General features: G+C 41.2%; 1 long non-coding RNA gene across 1 annotated transcript; it reads right to left on the bottom strand.

Moving 5' to 3' along the window:
• Positions 1 to 1728: 1728 nt before the first annotated feature.
• On the bottom strand, positions 1729 to 2723 carry LOC147441035 (uncharacterized). The gene is made up of 2 exons (XR_015184356.1): positions 2360 to 2723; positions 1729 to 2267 (listed from the first exon to the last, which is right to left on the bottom strand). It is a non-coding gene; the product is annotated as an uncharacterized LOC147441035 (long non-coding RNA).
• Between the last annotated feature and the right edge of the window lie 18080 nt (positions 2724 to 20803).

A 20803-nucleotide genomic window follows, 5' to 3' on the forward strand; every position in this document is an offset into this window, starting at 1 on the left:
TGAGATTTTCTCCTTGTACAGAGGAGACTTTTTCGGATTTTTTCCACGAGCGGTCCATATGCATTATTGGCACATTTGAGTGCTTACAACCAGTGATTCTATCGTATTTTGTCTTGAGTTTTTTCTCCTATTCTAGGGGAAACTCAATCAAAGTTCTCACAACATTTTTTGCCATAAATACTTGGTCATTTTCTCTTTTTTTATGGATGCTAATAGTGCTTTGCAAAGGGAAGAATACTACATAAAGAAGTTTGATGGCATAAATGTTACGATTTGGAAGCAACATATGCTTGACGTCTTGGTCAACAAGCGCCTGCTGGCAATGTCATTGAAAGAGGAATTCCAGACATCGAGCAAAAAAAAACCGAGCGTGTCGTTTTTCGAGCAAAAGTAAAGAGAATTGTAACACAAATTGGTTTTTTTATTAAGTCCCCCACCTTTTTTGGCTACCTCCTTTGCACGCCACCTTCCCAATTCTCCACGAGCTTCATCCCTACCGACACCTACCTTCTCTCTCCTCCTTTGTTCAAGTGCCCCACATCCATGCCCCTCCACCCCTCCTGCCTCTGTTGCCTTCCCTCACCCTGCTCATATGCTTCCCCTTGGCTACCCCTACCAAATAATTCCTCTTCTCTCCACCAGGAAAAAGGCATGCAGACACACTATGTCAAGCCCTATCACACACCCCTGCCACATGCGCTTGTTGACCGGAGGGGTGTGTGTGTGTGTGTGTGTGTGAGAGAGAGAGAGAGAGAGAGAGAGAGAGAGAGATGTGTCTACCCCCTCTCCTAAAGTCTACTAGTCATGCAACACTATCATAGATATATATATATATATATATATATATATATATAGAGAGAGAGAGAGAGAGAGAGAGAAAGAGAGAATCTTTGCTCGTGAGAGAGAGAGAGAGAGAGAGAATCTTTGCTCGTGAGAGAGAGAGAGAGAGAGACATGTCGCCTACCTTGCCTCCACTCTAGACTCCAACAACAACACACACACACACACACACACACACACACGCACACACACACACACACAGAGACAAAGAGAATATTTCCCAACAAACTCTGACTGGAAATATTTGCGTGAGAGATGTGCCTCGCCCCCCTTCCACTAATGTTTTATTTTTTTCCCACCCTTCCCTTTTCCACTTGGAGCTAATGCATGATTTTTTGAATTTCTTCCATCCGATACCCCCTACTTGGAATATAGAACCTACTACTGCTACTGAAGCGCAAGTACTTTGGAGGCAAAAATCAAGGACTCGTTCTTGAGTAAGCGAGCAACGATCACATAGCTAGAGTCTCCCATTGATTATGGCTCAAGGGAGGCATAGTTATTTGTGATTGAAGTGACTAAGCCCCATTCTCGATCATACGCACAAAAGAACATTAAATGAATAACTATGCCACCCTTTGTCACTATGCCGATTTTGGCATAGTTGCGAAGCTAAAGGCATAATTGGGATGTTGAATGAATAACTAAGGGCATGGTCACGCGATGCTTAGTTAGAACTAAGCCTTGACATCCTCTGGCATGAGCTGAGCGCGAGGACCGTCTACAACAAGTAGAGAGAGGAATAGCAAAGCGCAAGCAGGAGAGAGAAAGATGGCATCACAATCCATGGGCGCAAAGTAAACCCTCTTAACTACTGAAAATTGTAATGCATGCACAGCACTCAATATCAAAAAAGCACGTGAAATCTATCCTACATTGATGCGAAAAAGAACAGAACCGTACAGGGTTGCTCATTTAGTATTAGATATAGAATGGGTCGATTTCCTCATGACTTAGCGTTCAAATATCTGAAGACTCTACTGTAATACATTCCGTGCCGACGCTGTATGTTGACGGGCCAAGAACAGGTAAACTCACAAGGTTTTTTTCATGATCTCACAAGGCTTCGGAATGTGTTGCTTGCCCTTCCGCGTTGGGGCGGCATGCTGACGGGCCAAGAACGGGTAGCTGATTTATGGATTTTCTGTAATGAGACATTATCTCACAAGGCTTCGCCGTCTGCTGTTTGCCCTTCCGTGCCAGCGCGGCATGCAAAAGGGCCAAGAGCGGGTAAGAGGCGTTTTGCACGGGCTGCATTTACCGTTAGATGCTGACCCTCGATGGCCCTGCTGCACAATCCGTACCTCCTCAACCTTCTCTTTTGCAGGTGGTGAATTCTCCCCATCTGACTGCCTGCTTCAGGTCAAGCAACCTCCATGTGTACCTCCCCGCCTACACGGGCTTGGCGGAAATTTCATCAGTGCCATCTGCATGCCACTGAGCTCTCTCTCTCTCTCTCTCTCTCTCACACACACTCACACACACACACACACATTGAAGTGCTATGTACTTCACGAACCTGAAGGTAGCTGGCTTCCGCTGTTGTTCAATGGTATTGAGCTGCTGCTGCTAAAGTAGAAGTTTATAAAGAAAACGAGGAAGTGAGTAGGCTAGGAAACAGATAAGGTGATGGGTTCCTTGTTGGAAGGTCTGGCCTGGATCGACGGCGTTCATGTGGTCCGTGATTGCTGGGCTCATATTGTGCTAGCCAGCTCAACCGATAAACTTTGCCAGAACTCCGTAGATATCACAAGGCTTCGGACTCTGCTGATTGAACTTCCGCTCCAGCGCGGCATGCTGAAGGGCCAAGAACGGGTGAACCGATATATGCTATTTTTTTAATGAGACATGATCTCACAAGGCTTCGGACTCTTGCTGCTTGCCCTTCCGCGCCGGTGCCGCATGCGGAAGGGCCAAGAATGGGTAAACAAATTTATGCTTTTTTTGATGAGACATGAATATATCACTACAAGGCTTCGGACTCTGTTGCTTGCCCTTCCATGCCGGCACAGCATGTTTGCAAACATTCAATGTGCATCGTGTGCTTTTTTGTTGATGGAGTTGCTCCACACAATGTGGGGAAAAGGTATGAAAAGCAAGATACACAGGTGGGCACATTAGTGGCTACTAACATCTCCCTCTCTTTCAGTAAGACTTGGTCGTACTCATTAACTATCCCACGTAGTTGCAAACTGTTGTGCTTGCACAGCAAACCGAACAACAAGTGGGACATTTCCTCAATCAGCACCGCGTCGGCTCGGGAGCAAGGCTCGGGAGCAAACAAGATATTTATACCTTTTTTTTTTGGGACGTGGCTCTAATTCATACCGCGTCGGAGCGGGATATGCAAGTTCAACGTCCTGTTCTATTAACCACCTCTTGAACTGCTCGACCTTTACTGCGTTTGTGGCCTTGTTTACATTTCAAGTGCCATAAAGTTTAGAGAGTAAGGCTCCGTTTTCAAGACGGGACATTGCAAAAAATTCTGTCTACATCATTAATCCAAAAGGGACATGGCCAAAAAAGTCCATACCACGTTGACTTGGGACCCAGAGATAGTGTTGCAATGTCGAAGTGCTAGGTTTAACAAAATCAATAGTGTGTATTAAATAAATTAGTGAAAGCAATGAAAGACTGGGGAAGTGTAGCATTCATGCCACTCCTGGTTCTGTACAGAAAACATGTATTAGAACACAAACCCAACGTTCAAATTTAGAATAGAAGTGTATAGATGAACCAAAGTGGCTACATTGATGAAATCATCATTCAAATGAAGAAAATTAGCCGTGCCTTTTGAGTAGAGAAAAAAAGTTAGCATCAAGTGATACCCCTCGGCTAGGGAGGCATAAGGGTAAAAAACATGCAATCTCTTGAGATTACAAAGCAAAATTAGCATTACATGGGACATTGCGTCAATCAGCATCGCGCTGGTGTGGGAGAGTTAATGCAAAAAATTGGTTCCCTTTAGAGTTGTAAAGCAAATAAAAGATTCACATAATTGTTTTAGGATGTAGCTCTAATCCATACCGTGTTGGTATATGATAGGTAAGTTCAATGTCACGCTGTATTAATGACCTCTTAAACTGCTTTACCTTTATTGTGTTTGTGACATTGTTTACATTTCAAGTGCCATACAATTTCGAGAGTAAGGAGGAACGTTGCCGTAAATGCTTCCGTGTCGATGCAATATGATTAAGGGGGAGGCAAAAAGGATAGTGCGGGCGATATCAATCCCCAACATTAGCTATATAAAGCAATACAAACTTGTTTGGAGGTGATAACAACATACAAGTGCCCACCTAGCCAAGGCGCCCGCTGGGTCAGCCGACCAAAGTTTTGATGTGGTCACATTATTTTTCCGATGTTTAATACATCAAACCCTATAAAAGCCTAATGTCAATCGTCTATGTCAAGTCTGAGTCAAAGATGTAATTTTTCCAATGATGTATGTAAAGGTCCATGAGAAGTTGGCCGCCGGCCACTTTAGAAAGCCCTAGATATATAATACACTAAGGTTAGTGGGAAAGGGAGATCATTTTTTGAAGATAAGTGACTAATGCGTTACTCACAGAGAGCTGCCTCTTTGCTCAAACTTGTAATCATCACTTCTGTGGCTACGGTAATCCAAATTCAGTTTTATTTCTTGCATTGTGTTCCTCTTACTCTGCTCTTTCATTCAAGTGTAAGCATTCAAGATTCGGTGAAGGTTTCAAACGCATCCGTTTAGGCCTTAAATCACTATTTTGAGTGTTTATATGCGTATTTTATGTTGTTTCGACCCTAGGAGAGGCTTTAGGGACCCAAAAACGACTCTTTAGGATCATTCTCTTATTGTTTTTGCGTACTGTGCGACGAACAATCGCGATCTTTGTACCTCTCCAGAATGCTTAAGAGTGATAGGATATGTTCCTGATAGTCCCCTGTAGCTTCCCTTCAAGTTTCGTGCGATTCCGATATGATTTGCATGGTGAACGGGCATGATGACTGTAGAGCGGTGAACGGGCATGATGACTGTAGAGCGGTGTAGAAGGACATAGGCAAATTGATTGGCTTTAGTGCGATTGATTTGCTTGTAGAGTTAGTAGTTGCATCTCTTCGAGTTCACTTCATTAGGATTGACACCCTAGTGAGTTTCCATGCCTCATCCGAGTCGCTTCCCCTGTATCGATAATTTTATGTTGATGCTTGAGAGCTATGCTATGGATGTCCGTCGCGGTGACCCGCAAAGATTGGCATCGTTGCCGGGGAATGAATGTTAGGTGATGAGTGACAGAGTGCGTATTGAGAGTTTTCTTATTGTTCCAAAAGATAATTTTCATTCCATTTACATTTCAGTGAAGCATCTAGACAGGGGTTTAGTGCTTAGTGGAGTCTAGGATCGGTGGATTGGCTAGATCTACTCTTGAGAGATACAGGGAGTTGTGAGTGAGGTTGCTTTAAGCATTTTTTCTCTTCAAATTTCTTTGTATTGATTGGGTACTGATCCATCATCCGTTTTTTATTCTGTTTGTTTTGTTTGATTCATTTTCTTATGTTCCTTCATTTCTGTACTTAGGAGTAGGATAAGTAAATCACATTCCAGTCAGATTTGGGGCAAAAGTTAGAGTCGAGAAGCCAAAAAACCATAACTTTGACAAAAAAGGCCATAAGACTCTGAAATTTGAAAATCTGACCAAACAGAGCTGAAATTGATTCAAATCACAAAGTGGTAGCACCAAACACTAGGTTTCCTAAATCCAAACTTTTAGGGTACCCCAAGACCAGTTTCCAGAGACCAAAAAGTCATAAATTCCTGACTTTTGAGAGACTTGACCAGCGGCAAAAAGGGATTGTGTGCACTAAGCCAAGGTGTTCTTATTAAGGACCATATTGAGAGTATTGAGTGAGGCTTAAACATGACAACTCATCCATCATTAGGGTTTCCTACTCAACTCAGAGCTATGACACCTACACAAACAGCCAGAAATACTGCAACACCTATAACAAGAGGGTTGAAACAAGACCATGAGACTTATCAATCATATCAAGCCAAACCTCAAGGCATGGCTCATGGATATTTGTCAAGTGATCATGTAGCTCACTGGAAGCCAAACCAATAAACTAAAATGCGGGAGTTTGGAAGAGCAAAAGTGGAAATTGCTGGAGACCTAGAGGAGAAGCATCCTCTAATCAACAAACCCAACGTGAGGTTCATCAAAACCAATGAAGCCACGAGAGTTCTAACGGATTACACTTATGATGGCCTTTATAGGTTACCTATTGGGGATCAAAAAAACTTCTATAGATGTTTAAATTCCATCATTGATAAGTTGACAGACTACAAGAACCTCTATGCCTTCACATACACAGATGACCAGGGAGTGCAAGTTCTAATGGTAGATAAGTATGGACGAGAGTACAAACTTATCAGCCCAATTGAGCTAGAAAGATATACATACATGGGTACTCCAATCTCTGCTTACTACTTTCAACCGAGTATAAGTGTACCAGAGTTTTTTGAGACTGAATTGCAAGAAGCTAACATTGAAACTATGGGATCAAATGGACCTCAAACATCCAAAATAGCTATTCACGGAAGTGTAGCTCCTACCTCATTGAGTGGAACCAAGAGACCACCAAATAAACTTACAAATCCATCAACATTTCCAAAACATGTCTCAAAGGGGATTCCACTAGGATTTTCTCCAAGACGAGAAGAAGGAACGAGGGATGTCTTTGTGAGAGACCCCAACACGCTAAGATACATGGTTGAACCAGAACTGATGAGACCATATCAATTGGCCAAATGTGTCAAGAAGAAGTATGATGGATTAAGGGATCCATACGTACATGCATCCTTGTTCAAACAAGTGTTAAGAGCCGAACAAGTATTTTATTTTCATACACAGTATGAGGGATTTGGCTTAACCTTGGAAGGGATAGCATTGAATTGGTTCCAACCATTGGACAAAAATGCTTTCTCAAACGTTGAACAATTGTTTTGCAAGAATTTTTTGCGGAGTTCTCTAAAAGGGGAATCAAGCATAACATAGTGTCCCAAATCTATGCATTCAAGCAAAAAGAAGATGAGAGGGTGAAGGAAGCATCGCTACGCTTCAAACAATATGTAGAGAGATGTCCGGAACGCGAGTTACCACAGGATGAAAGATTGTCAATTCTCTTCATAGAGGGTTTGAAAAATGAAACTCTCAAGAAAGATTTTCACTTAAAAGGATGTACTTCCTTTGAACAAGTCACGAGAGAAGTGTTATACCTAGTTGACAATTGTAAAGCCTTTGGCGAGAAAATTGGTGATACAAAGATCACTATGGATAATGCTCCTTTAGAATCTAGTGAAACCGACACAAGGCAAGTGGTTATGTATCAATTAATTACCAACGTAGATGAGCTAGTAGCGCAAGTAGCACAACGAATAAAATGGTGTGCCATTGAGCAAAAATGGACCAATCATGAGATGAGTGAGTGCTACTATAATCAAACGTACACGAAGGGGATACTATTTGGACATCAAATTGAAAAAAAAAATCCATTACCAAATCATCCATTAATTCAAAATAGGGTTGTATCAAGGGCTTTACAAAGAGCTGAGGTATGACAACCTATGATAGGGCAAGAACCTTTGAGAAAACTCTATTCATTGAATGAGGACACTCTGATGTTCATATATAGACAATCAAAAGCGTAGACCAGAGACCATTCTCGCTAAGCAGGAACAACCATCAACAGTGACTCAACAAGATAGACCATGCTACAAGTGTGGAGGTAATCATTGGGCCAAGAATTGTTCTCGTGTAGAGATAATTGGATATTGTGTGGAGTGTGCCATTACACACATTGTTCCTAATTGTCCAAAACACCCAAACAAACAATAAAAAAAAATAAAAATGTTGTGGGAGTGCTACCTTCTCCAAGTGGATCAGAGGCACAAACCAAAATTCTTGTGAAGGTAGTGACTAGAGCCCAAGCAAAAGAAAATGCTGAGGACCAAGCTAATGAGGAGAAAGATCAACAACCCAAACAAGGGGAAAAAACTAGTGTGTCAGTGAGGACTGGGAGAAAATCTTGGAAAGCCAAAGGAGACAGAATTAAAGCAAAAACAATTACAAATCAAATTGCACTACAAACAGAATTACAAGAGACAAAGGAGCAATTAATACAAGAACGGGAAAACAAAACGGTGGTGAGCAATAAGAAACCAAGGAAGGCGTCTTCAGGAGGATTTGTGTTGGTAGACAAAGTCCTAGAGCCATTAGATGCTGCGCTGGAAGCATATGAGGTTAGATTGAAACCCAACCAAACCCTAGAGCAACGAGGGATGAAATATCCTCATGATGAGGTAGAGACTGAGAGGTTGAAAATGTGTAAGGAATTGGTAAAAACTGCACAGGCAATGATTGAGCCTGAAGCACCAATTCCACCTCCAAAAACAAAACCAAAAAGTGTTGGATTTGAAATGCCTAAGGCAAAGGCTGTTGAAACATTAACTCAAAGAAACATTGAGCTAGAACCAAAAAAGGATGTGCAAGCAAAGAGTGCAACACAAGAAACCAACAACCTAGAAATTCAACTAGATGATCAAGTAGTGGCCAACGCCACTAATGATGCAAGGACAAGATCACAATTTATGGCACCTATCCCAGAGATAGATGAGCCATGGCCAAATGAATTGTGGGAATCAATTAGAAGTGCAAAAGATGGAAGTGCGACTTTCGAATCTGCACCCATAACTGAGGTCAATACAGGGCGTGAAGTCTATGGATGAGACATTCAATCTCTAAATTGAGATGCAAGGACGGAAGTTTCAATTGAAAGAAAACGAGAGTCCTTGAAGACCTTACCCTCATACATAGGAGAACATGAGGCAGACTCAGAGACTATAGTGGTGCCATCTCAAAGGAAAGCCGTATCCAAGATGATGGATACAAAGAGTATGCAAGAGTTGATGTCAGCTCCAATACAGTGCACCATTACTCTATCTGAACTGCTTAAGATTAGACCACATGTATGGGATGAAGTAGGCAAAAATTTGGGGAAGATGGGATTAAAGATACCTCTTCAAGATCTACCCTCAAATGAACAATCAAACAAAACTCGACAAGAAAGTGCAACCGCAAAACCTATGCCAATAAACAAGGTGTGGGAATATTGCGAAGGAGAAGAAGGAAACACCACCTTACCTGTGGAATACAAAGGAGTTAAAACATTGGCTATACTTGATATTGGGGCTGGAATATCCATAGCCACAAAAGACATTTGGGAAAAATGGGGTAGACCAGCGCTTAGGAAAACTAGAATGAAGATGCAACTTGCAGATGGATACAGGGAAAAAACTATGGGAATCCTAGAGCAAATTATTGTGACTTCTTGTGGAATTGAATATGAACATACATTTGCAATAGTAGATTTTGGAAAAGGGAACAATTTTGATATCATTTTAGGAAGACCTTTCATGCGTCTACTTAAGATGGTTCAAGATTGGGGGCTATGACTATATCTACTTGAGACATAAAAAGATCACCACAAAAATAAGCATAAAAAACCATAGCTATAGAGATGTGAATAGAACTGCATTAGAAGAAATTGACTCTACTATAGTCAATGGGAAAGAGATACCTGCGTCGCTACAAACCAAACAAGAACTTTGGATGTGTGGTGCTTCGAAGTGTGGAAGTTTAGTGAAGGAGGATTGCATCCTAGAAAGATCAATGGACGATAAAGCTTACATACCGGAACCATTTCGAGAGCAATTATTTGAACCCTTTGGATGGGATCAAATACTGGTGACTCTTGATGTGTGTGTGAATGAGGTGACCCCGACTAAATTTTGTGATGAGGAAGGGTATGATATTACTCCCGTATTTACGATAAAGGTGTTGAAGGAAGCTAATGAAGTTTGTGAGTGTGAAAGCAGAAAAAGTGAGACAGATAGCTACATCCTGGAGCATGAGGCAAAATTGAAAATGAAGGAAGCAGAGCAACAACGTGAATATATCATTATTGAGATACATGAAGAAACAACAAAAGCTGTTTCAAAGAAGACGACTCTCGAAAAAGTGCAAATGAAAGTAGATGAAGGAGAAAAGCTTCCAAGTTCAATGGCAAATCTTCAACAAACGCAAGATCAAAAGAAGAACAGGGACAAGGAAGAAGATGGACTATCTCCTACGATGATCAAATTCAATTTATGCGGACAAACAGGGCTCAAGGTCACATATTCGGCCGCAATAGATCCAGAAGCAACAAAGAATCTAATGACTTATGGAACATGGATCATGATGGGAAAGTTGCCAATCACTAAGCTAGAGCAGATAGTATACACAAGTTCAAAAATACTGTTTTCTAGCTTTGGAGTGGCAGAAGCTCTACTCAAATTGAATACCGGGGAGTATAAAGATACTTTCCACATAATCAACTCCCATCATATCAAAGAGAGTCTGGTCCTGACAGAAAGTTCGAGGAACATCTTATTTCAACAACAATCAAAAGCATCAACAACAAAAACGGTAAGACTCCGTGAAGCTTCTCAAATCCATGCAGAGAAGAAATCTCCAACCATCACGGAAAAAGGTAAAGCAAAGGTAAACATTGAAGTATATCAACTTCGCCAGACGACTTTACCTTCAACGAGCTTCCATCAAATTTCCCACGAAGCCTCTACATCAAGAGCCACACCATCAACAATGCAATGGAAACCAAAGCAGAAAGTCTATCAACAATCAAAGTTTCCATCACAAAAAAGCATCCAAAAGAATGTCAACCAAGTGTTGGTATCCAAAGAGCACATCCGAGTCAAAGACCCAGTTTGGATACATGAAACACGGGTTCAACCACAACAACAAAAGGTGACAGGGTGGATAGCATCAAATGAGTCAATCACTTTTCAAGGCTACTTCCAAGGAAACACTAATGTTTGGGCCAAAAATCCTAAAGTAACAGCCTGGATCTACCCACCTCAATCAACAAGTTCTACAAGGAACAAGACGCGCTATCAACGGAATAAAAAATACTCAGGCAAGCGAAAGAACACCAACAAAAGGCAAACAAAAAGACCTTCCAAGCGGGCAACGCGAAAAGTTTGGGTACCGAAATCAGAATTCAACGAAGATACCCAACACAAACAGGTGAATCAGCGGATGATTCCAGTGAAGCTACTTGAAGCACAAGGATTCTATGAAGGTAACATCCAAATATGGTTACCCAAAGTAGTTGCTCAACCTAGAGCCACTAAGACCAACCAAGTAGCGAAGGACCCCACACAAAGACAATCAACAACAACAAAGAGCCAATGGAGACTAAGCACAACCAAAGGAGAAACAACCTCAAAATGGATCCCTCGTCTTCTACTACAAAAGCAAGGCTTTTACAATGGTAATAGCCAAGTATGGATACAAAAGCCTAGTGTCCATCAAGTCAAGGGAGCAACTCATGAAGCAAGAACAAAGTGGGTCCCAAAACCACTGTTGAAAACTCAGGCTCCTCACAAAGAAGAAAAAGTAAAGGTACAACAATGCGGCCTCCTTACGGAACATCCAATGCAACAAAAGAATCTAGAGGAGTCAAAGTATGACAACTTACTTGAAAAGATGGTGGCATCCAAAGACCAAATCAATGATAGAGGCCTTAATCTCAAGAACTTATGGCATTAGGTTTCAGGCCATGATCAGGTAAGTCCAAGTCGCCATTAAAAATACATGGCATAAAAGTCAAGAGTCGGGCAGCTGAGCCACTAAATGAGCAACGCATTAGTCCCAAAGCTTCAAGTAATATTCTTTGTGGTCTAAGAGTCTTAGCTATTCTAAGTATTTCTCAAGGTGGAGGAGTTGAGCATATTTATGTTGTGTCGCTCATGCTGGTATATGAGAGCATAAGAGTCCAAGTCTATCTATTTTAAGTTTGGTAAAGTGAAGAAGAGAGTTCAAAAGACACTCACGCACTATGCATAGTGAGTAATGAGTGGAGAAGCTTCAATATCAAAAACCCTTCTCGGAAATGTGGAAGCTATTGAGATGTCCTTGGATATCACATGTGCTACATTTGTTACTTGAAGCACCCACAACTCATTTTTCACACTGCATGATTTTCTTGAAAGAAATCTTGTGTGCATATAGAGTGTCCCATAATTGGCACTTGCATTACGCACTCTTAATTTATTTCACCCAAGCACTCACCTTGCATGAACACGTACTCAAATTCCAAGTGTTCAACCCCAATAAGAGCGTATACCAAAGGCATTTTTTCCCACTGGGTTTGTTCCCTTTGGTCATCCAGGTTCTAGAACCTAATTTAGAAACACCCATCACTATTCTATTTTATATATTCCTTCCATCAAATGAAACCAATAAATAATTTGTTACATGATCTTCAAAGAGATCAAGTGGGGACACATTGTTCTCAACGACGCTTCGACAAGAGCAGCTCTTATCTTCAAAGATACCAACAAAGCTCTATTGACAAAGTGGCAAAGAAAATCAAATTGGAGATGCCAGTGCACACATGTCAAAGTCTCAAACATTTTGAGGTACGAGCTCCAATCAAAAGTCAGTTGCACCAAGAAGCAAAGTATCCAAAGAAGCAGGTATCATCGACCAACTGCACAGATGGAAAGGTATAGAAGGATGTGCAACAACATACACAAATGCCTCGTCCACAACATCCAAATCACAAAGAACACATGTGCATCAATCAAAAGCAAATGGGCACCCCATTTGAACAAGCAAAACATGCCAGATATAACTCAATCAAGGAAGGGGGGAGTCTCATCAACAAGAACACCAGACTACAAATGGTCGTGTCAAGGGACGACACGAGCTAGGAAGGGGGGAGTGTTTGGAGGTTATAATAACAACATACAAGTGCCCACCTAGCCAAGGCGCCCCCTGGGTCAGCCGGCCAAAGTTTTGATGTGGTCACATTATTTTTCCGATGTTTAATACATCAAACCCTGTAAAAGCCTAATGTCAATCATCTATGTCAAGTCTGAGTCAAAGATGTAATTTTTCCAATGATGTATGCAAAGGTCCATGAGAAGTTGGCCACCGGCCACTTTAGAAAGCCCTACGTATATAATACACTAAGGTTAGTGGGAAAGGGAGATCATTTTTTGAAGATAAGTGACTAATGCGTTACGCACAAAGAGATGCCTCTTTGCTCAAACTTGTAATCATCGCTTCTGTGGCTACGGTAATCCAAATTCAGTTTTGTTTCTTGCATTGTGTTCCTCTTACTCTGCTCTTTCATTCAAGTGTAAGCATTCAAGATTCTGTGAAGGTTTGAAACGCATCCGTTTAGGCCTTAAATCTCTGTTTTGAGTGTTTATATGCGTATTTTATGTTGTTTTGACCCTAGGAGAGGCTTTAGGGACCCAAAAACGACCCTTTAGGATCATTCTTTTATTGTTTTTGCGTACTGTGCGACGAACAATTGTGATCTTTGTACCTCTCCAGAATGCTATAAGAGTGATAGGATATGTTCCTGATAGTCCCCTGTAGCTTCCCTTCAAGTTTCGTGCGATTCCGATATGATTTGCATGGTGAACGGGAGTGATGACTGTAGAGCTGTGTAGAAGGACATAGGCAGATTACCTTGCTTTAGTGCGATTGATTTGCTTGTATAGTTAGTAGTTGCATCTCTTCGAGTTCACTTCATTAGGATTGACACCCTAGTGAGTTTCCATGCCTCATCCGAGTCGCTTCCCCTGTATCGATAATTTTATGTTGATGCTTGAGAGCTATGCTATGGACGTCCATCGCGGCGACCCGCAAACAAAACTCAAAAAAGAAAGAAACTTCAAGACTAGAGGTACCTGCTTAACATGATAAGAAAATAAGGCAAAATGAGTACCTTTTCATGGAATTTTTTGCTTGAATTGACCTATAAATATACATACATACATACATATATATATATATATATATATATATATATATATATATATATATATATATATACACATGGCTCAGTCAAGCTTGGAAGTTCCTATAAGCTTGACATATGTGGTATGGGAGATATGAAGTTATGCATGAGAAATGGAATTGAATTGATGGTTTGTGGAATCAGCCATGTTCCTAACTTGACTAGGAGTTTGGTGTCAGTTGGTCAGTCTGATTCTCTAGGCTATACGACTATCTTTGGCAATGGTTCTTGGATGGTGTGTTAAGAAAATTTGGTTGTCATAAAATGTCACAAATATGGTTCATTTTACTCTTTGTATGTCTCTTCAATAAGAGAGAATTATATCGATGTAGCCAAGAAACCTTATCTTGAGTTGTGGCATAGCTAGCTAGGCCATATGAGCCAGAAAAGAATCAAAATCCTCCAACGTTTGGGCTACTTACCTATTTTAAAACTATTCTGCTTTCAATTTATGTGAGTGTTGTATCTATGGCAAGAAAACTAGGTAAACTTCCTCGCCATTACATCAAAGTTGGAAAACCCTCTAGATTTAATCAATAGCAATTTTATGTGGGCCTATGCCACACATGTCATCTGATATCTAGCCAGCCCAAATGATTTTCTCATATTAAGGTGATCATTTAATGTGGGACAATAAACGAGAACAAGGGTTAGAATATAGACATGTGCTTATGGACCTATCTCAACACGGGGCCAATGCTAAAGGGATCAAAATGGAAATGGTATGTCAAAGAGCAAGGCTAGCTAATGGATCCTAAAAGACCTTAGGGTTAGCTTCATTAAAGATCTCCAATGGTTAGTGTTAAAAGTACTTTGACCTTATTGACCTTAGGCAAGCTATGGTTGAGCTTGAGGTGGGAACTCGACCTAAGCTTGAGGTGCTTGTTGTGCTTGTTGCTGACTTAGGTTCTTGAGGTTCTTGTCGTGATTGATGACTAAGGTGCTTGAGGTACTTCTTGTGATCGATGAATAAGGTGCTTGAGCTGCTTCTCATGCTTAACAAGGAAGGTGCTTGAGAAGCTTTCCATACTTGGGGGCAAAGGTGCTTGATTCAGAAAGAGACCCTACAAAGGAATGGGAAAGCCCCAAAGTTAGGGGAATGTTTGACTTAACCTCCCACTCACCCAAAGGGCACCCCCTTTCTCAAGGGGCACATGGACACATGTCAGACTCTCCCTATGCTTAGCCACATGGTGTGCTTGAATCCTATTGGATGAGCTAAAGAGGGGTCCAATGAGCTTCTCGCTATATTCAAAAAATATATAGATATTTTCAAGCTCTCTCCTTCAAAGGGGTAAGGAAGACAATTGTCCAAACACTATCCATGTGCTTGAAACGCATTGTGCATGTGATTCGCTAGGGCGAGAGAAGTCCAATGAGCTTCAGGTTTGAGAAAAAATGAGGACTGGACCAAAGCAAGCAAGGGGTTTGCTTGGGGGGTATACACCTCTCACACATTCATTTTTTTTCACTCATTCTCACTTGGTGAAAGTGGAAGAACTCCACCTCCTTCTCCAAGCTTGTTGAGAAATTGAGAGGCTACACCAACACTCTTGTCTATGGAATGCAAATCCAACCAAGAGCCATGCTTCAATGCTTAAGCTTGCCATATTCTCCATCTTCATTACTATGCTATTATGTATGCTAGCAAGAATAGTGATGATAAGTGAGGAACTACTTCTTTATCCTATGGAATGCTTTTTCTTCCTCTTCCCTACCCTCATTACCCACTAGCTCTCTCCACCTTCAAAGGTGTTTGAGGCCTTGGGACTAAGTCTTGGGATAGTTAATGCTTTCTACAAAGTTTATTTTATGCTCATGATGCATGCAGTTTTCCATCTTCATTACTATGCTATTATGTATGCTAGCAAGAATAGTGATGATAAGTGAAGAACTACTTCTTTCTCCTATGGAATGTTTCTTCTTCGTCTTACCTACCCTCATTCCCTGCTAGCTCTCTCCACCTTCAAAGATGTTTGAGGCCTTGGGACTAAGTCTTGGGATAGTTAACGCTTTCTACAAAGTTTATGCTATGCTCACGATGCATGAAGATTTCCATCTTCATTGCATCATCTAGGTCATAAGGAACACAAATATTGTATTGTACCAAGTCTCCCTTGATGGGAGAAATCATAATACAAACTCCTATTGGAGGGGGGACCGGCTCCACATAAATACGGTTCTCAACTATTGTAAAGTTATATTAACTCTCTCTCTTGCACAAGGTGTTGTTCATGCCAAGTTAACAAAGTAGCATATTTATGTTGCTACCATCAATTAAGTTCAACCTCTATGCTCACAAAGTAATCTCACAAAATTGCTTTATCTAATTTCCTAGTTCCGGTACTCTCAAAGTTTATAGGCCATTTCCATTACATTGGTATCCGAGAATTTAGTTTCTCTTTTCATCCTTAAGAAGAGGTTCTTAAGTATCCTATTAATTGTTGATTTTGTTAATTATATTAGGGTAATTGGGACTGAGATCTATTACAAGCAAATTTTTTGAGCCCACTATGTGGGATATGGTGCACCACAAAAACTTTGGTCTTAATAATGGAGTCTTTTTAGACTTGCCTATGGCTTTACCATTATTGATCCATAAGAAGTCTAAAAGGAGATATTCCTCGGCAACTCTGCTATGTTAGACCCACTCCACTACTCTCTATAGTTATGATTTTCAAAGGCTAAGAGGAGTAGCAACTAAGGTTTTGAATTTCCAAACAATACACTAAGTAAACTCACGAATTTTGTTAGCATGGCTGACAATAACCAAGAGAGTAGAATGAAAATTGATAACTTTGATTTTGCACATGAAGGTGCTAATGATGATGCCCCCATGTTTGTTAATTATCTTGTTACTATGTTGCAACAAGCTTTGCACAACCCTGCTTTGCAAGCCAAAGTTAACAACTTATGAGATATCCTTTCCTCTCCAAGAGGAGAGAGAGCTTAGGAGGCCTCTTGATGAGACTCCCGAAAGAATATTATCTCCCATGCGAGAGGAGGAATCCAAAGAACAAGAAAGTAATGAATCCCTAAGTTCCTCTGAAGATGTGGCTCCATGTAGATGGAAACCTAAATGATCACCAACTCCTCCCAAGAGGAAATGGTCAACCCATAGTCCTTCTCCTTGTCACTCCAAAAGGGATGAGAGGAAACAAAGAAAGAAAAGGGAAAGAAAGAGGTCAACCTATTCTCCTTCTTTTTCACCTTGCTCCTCTTTAGATGAAAGCTATGGATATTCTCCTAGAGGATACAAGAGGGGAGGACATCCCAAATCTCACCCTGCATGGCGAAGGTAACAAAAGCTCAAGAAGTTCAAAGAGGGAGGAAAGAGTATCTCTTTCTTTACCTATGATGCCACCTTTGGTGCTACCAACAAAGTATTGGCCTTCATCCAGAAATTTTATGCGGCCTTTGGAGGCGAGGGCTTCATGGAGTCCCCCAAGCTACATCATGTAGCTATGCACTTCCAAAAATTGGCTCATCGATAGTGGGCTAACCTTTGTGGCAACGGCAAAGCCCCAAAGACATGGAAAACTCTACGAGTTTCCATCATGAAGCAATTCCTTGCAAGAGATGCAAAGGAAAAAGTGCTTATGGAATGTCAGAATTTGAAGCTTCTCTCACATGATACTATCCACAAATATGTGGACAAGTTTTGGGATTTACGTCTCAAGGCTACTATCTTTCAAAAGATAGAGTTCGTGGAGCAAAAGCAACAATTATGTGCGGGATTACTTGAAGAGATGGCCGAGTACTTCAACTCCCAACGGCCTAGTTCTATCACCGAAGTAATCCACCACACTATGGCGTCTTTGCACATCAATTTTCAACAAGGGGCTAGACGGCATGTCAAGCCCATGGAAAGAAATGTCAAAAGTGATGCAAAGGGGAAAACCAATGTCCAAAATTCTTCCCAAGGACATTCCAACAACAATAAAAACAACAACAATCGCTCCAAGGAGAAGGAAGTTTACAAAGGGAAAAACAAACTGTCACTCAAAGATCTTGAAGCTTTTTGCAAGGACTACAAATGTTTTAAGTATTGGGAGAAAGGACATGGTTATCTTTCTTGCCCCAAGAGAAATGCCCACAATGAGACTCCTAGAGCTTCCACTATCAAAGCTCCAAAAGAGGATGCTCATTGCAAAGGATCACCTCTCTCCTATGCTTGGGGAAATGTATGGAGCATGATGCCTTCATCTTGTTTGACCCTAGCTCTACTCACAATTTTACATCAACGGAGCTTGCTGCCAAGTTGACATTCAATATTTTGAGATGGGAGATAATGTAATAATCGACACAGCTTTCAAGAGATAGCAAGCCTCCGTCACTCCCTTAATTGGGAAATTGAGGCTTCATGTTCACAACAACATCGACAAAGAAGACTTTTTCATCTCTCCTCTCCAACATGAGGATGCTATCCTAGTGGTACCATGGTTCAACCGCATGGCTGCCAACATGAAGTACCCTGAAAGGAGAATCTACTTTGCCTACATGAAAAAGAGCATGTATATAGATGCTAGTGACTGTGATTTTCACTAGAACACTTGTAAATCCTTTTGCTTTTGAAAAATCAATGAAAAGCTCAATTTTGCGTACATAATTTTTGTCAAAGATTCCCTAAAAGGTCCTAATGGAAAAGAGTTAGACTTGACTACTTTTCTAAAAGGACTCCAAGATGTGTTCATTGATGATATCCCTATGGACTTACCTCCAAAACGAGGGGATGATGACCATCAAATTGAGCTCCTACCAAGAAACTCATCGCCTAACAAGCCTCCTTATCAAGGTTCTCAAGCTCAACAAGAGGAGATCATGAGGCAAGTACACAAATCCTAAAGACCATGTTTCATACAGTTTTTGGCCATTATGAATATCTAGTCATGCCTTTTGGATTGACTAATACACTAGCTGCGTTCAATCGATTAATGGAGAAAAACCTCAGACCCTACCACAAATTCATTGGAGTGTTCTTTGATGATATTATCATCTAATCCAAGTCCTTGGAGGAACACAAGCAACATCTTCAAGTGTTTTTTCAAGCATTGAGGGAGAACAAGCTTTTTCTCAATCAAAAGAAAAGTGAAATTTTCCTTCAAGAGATTCAATACTTAGGTCATATTATCTCCCAAGATGGTTTCCGTATGGATCCATCAAAGTTGGAGGTAATAAAAGCATGGCCTAATCCAAGGAATCTACATGAGCTAAGAATCTTTATTGGTATGTGTGCATACTGTAGACACTTCATAGTAAAATTCTCTCAAATAGCAGGACCATTATATGACTTAAAGAAGAAAAACATTAATTAATCATGGACTTCTAAGGAGAAAAATGCTTTTGACACCATGGATTTTATCTTTGGATTACCCAAGTATATCCATGGCAATACAGAAATATGGAAAATAATCGACAAGTTTAGCAACAAGCAAGCACACTTTATTCCTCTCAAAAAGACTATTAAGGAACACCAAATGGCATCTCTCTTCATATCCTAGATTTTCAAACACCATGGTGTCATGCAGCTCTACTCCCATGCTAAGAAAGATGCCAGAAAAAATGCACATCAAGCTTATTTTAAGCTTACATGATTATTGAGCAGTGATTATGCTTGTTAACAGACCAAGTTTAATGATTAGTGTATGCCAGATGCGACTTTAAAGGGCCACTTGATGCCTTTATCATGCCAAAAAGGTCTATGATTGAAGTGAACAAAGATGGTAGTTTTTGATCTAGAACTGTAGTGCTTGAAGTGATCTACTGGCCTGTCTTTACGGCTCGTCGATTGGAGCTACCGTGAAGAAGTTATGGCAGTTTGAAATTTAAGTTGATGCAGATCCGTACCGAATTGGGCTTCTACAAATGACGACACAGAGATGAAATGAATGCACGGGCATGGAGTGTTCACTTTGTGGGCCGCGTTGGTCTTTTCAGATCAGTGATCATAGTTTTGATCGCCAAGATACCGCTGTTAAAGATTCATCGGAGGCCGGTTCTGTACCAATCTCGTCGGCTCGTACGGAGTGCCATTTGGGAGATTTTGGCTCTCGATCGGATTACAAAATGCAATAGAGTAAGTGCTTGAGGAGAATCATGTCCAAAATTTTATCTCCTACAGTGCATTGATAGCAGGGTATACTGCCAGCAACAGCATTACGATAGTCTACATGTACGCGAAATGGGGTGTACTTTCCATAAGCACAAAAAGATGCTTGAAGAGCTTCCAGTTCAGAATGTCATCACTGGATCGTGTTGATTGCAGGATTTACTCTAGTACTACTGAGAAAAATGATGTGCTTGACAATGCTTTGCCGATACGTATACCAAGTGTGGCCACCCAAGGGCTATGGCCAGCATGTATGCCCAAATTACTTGGTCGTGCTTTGCTTTGTGTGTATGTTCAATCTGGTGCCCTTACAAAGCTGAAGTCCACCCAATAATGTCGAGAGCCGCACACCCAAAGGGGTAGTGCCAATGGCCGCCCAAGGAAATGGCTCAAATCAAGGCCGCTTATATGATAAGCTAAGGCTGCCCAATTCAAATGCATGGCCACCCAAAGTAAGATTAAAGGGCTTAAGTGTAAAAAGGAAAGAAAAAACAAACCATGGCGTGGACAGGCAACGGCGAGGGGCAAAGAGAAGGGAGAAGCGAGCTGGCGACTAGCTGTAGAGGCCTCAGTTGAGCATGCTTCTGAAGCGAAATCTCATCGGCTCATCGAGGCGACCTTATTCGGTAGCAGCTGTGACAAATTTCATGATGGCCAAGTTTCACGGTGCCACGTCAGCTAGAGGGCAATTTTATGCGTCCCTTGCAACAATGGTGTCGTCGTTGCTAAGGGAGGATTCATGCTATTATTAGGGACACCTTTTGCATGCGAGTGTTGGCAAGAAAATGAGGAGGAAACGAGGCGGCAAGGTAATGAGGAGAGTAAGGAGTCGAAAGGAGATAGGAGAGAAAGCTCATGGATCATCCTCAACAAGCAATCTCTTTCTCTCTCTCTCTCTCTCTCTCTCATCCTCGAATTGGAGCAAAGGGAGAATCTTTCTCT

This window comes from Adiantum capillus-veneris, chromosome 15 (genome assembly GCF_014529385.1).
Source record: "Adiantum capillus-veneris isolate H3 chromosome 15, ASM1452938v2, whole genome shotgun sequence".
Lineage (NCBI taxonomy): Eukaryota > Viridiplantae > Streptophyta > Polypodiopsida > Polypodiales > Pteridaceae > Adiantum > Adiantum capillus-veneris.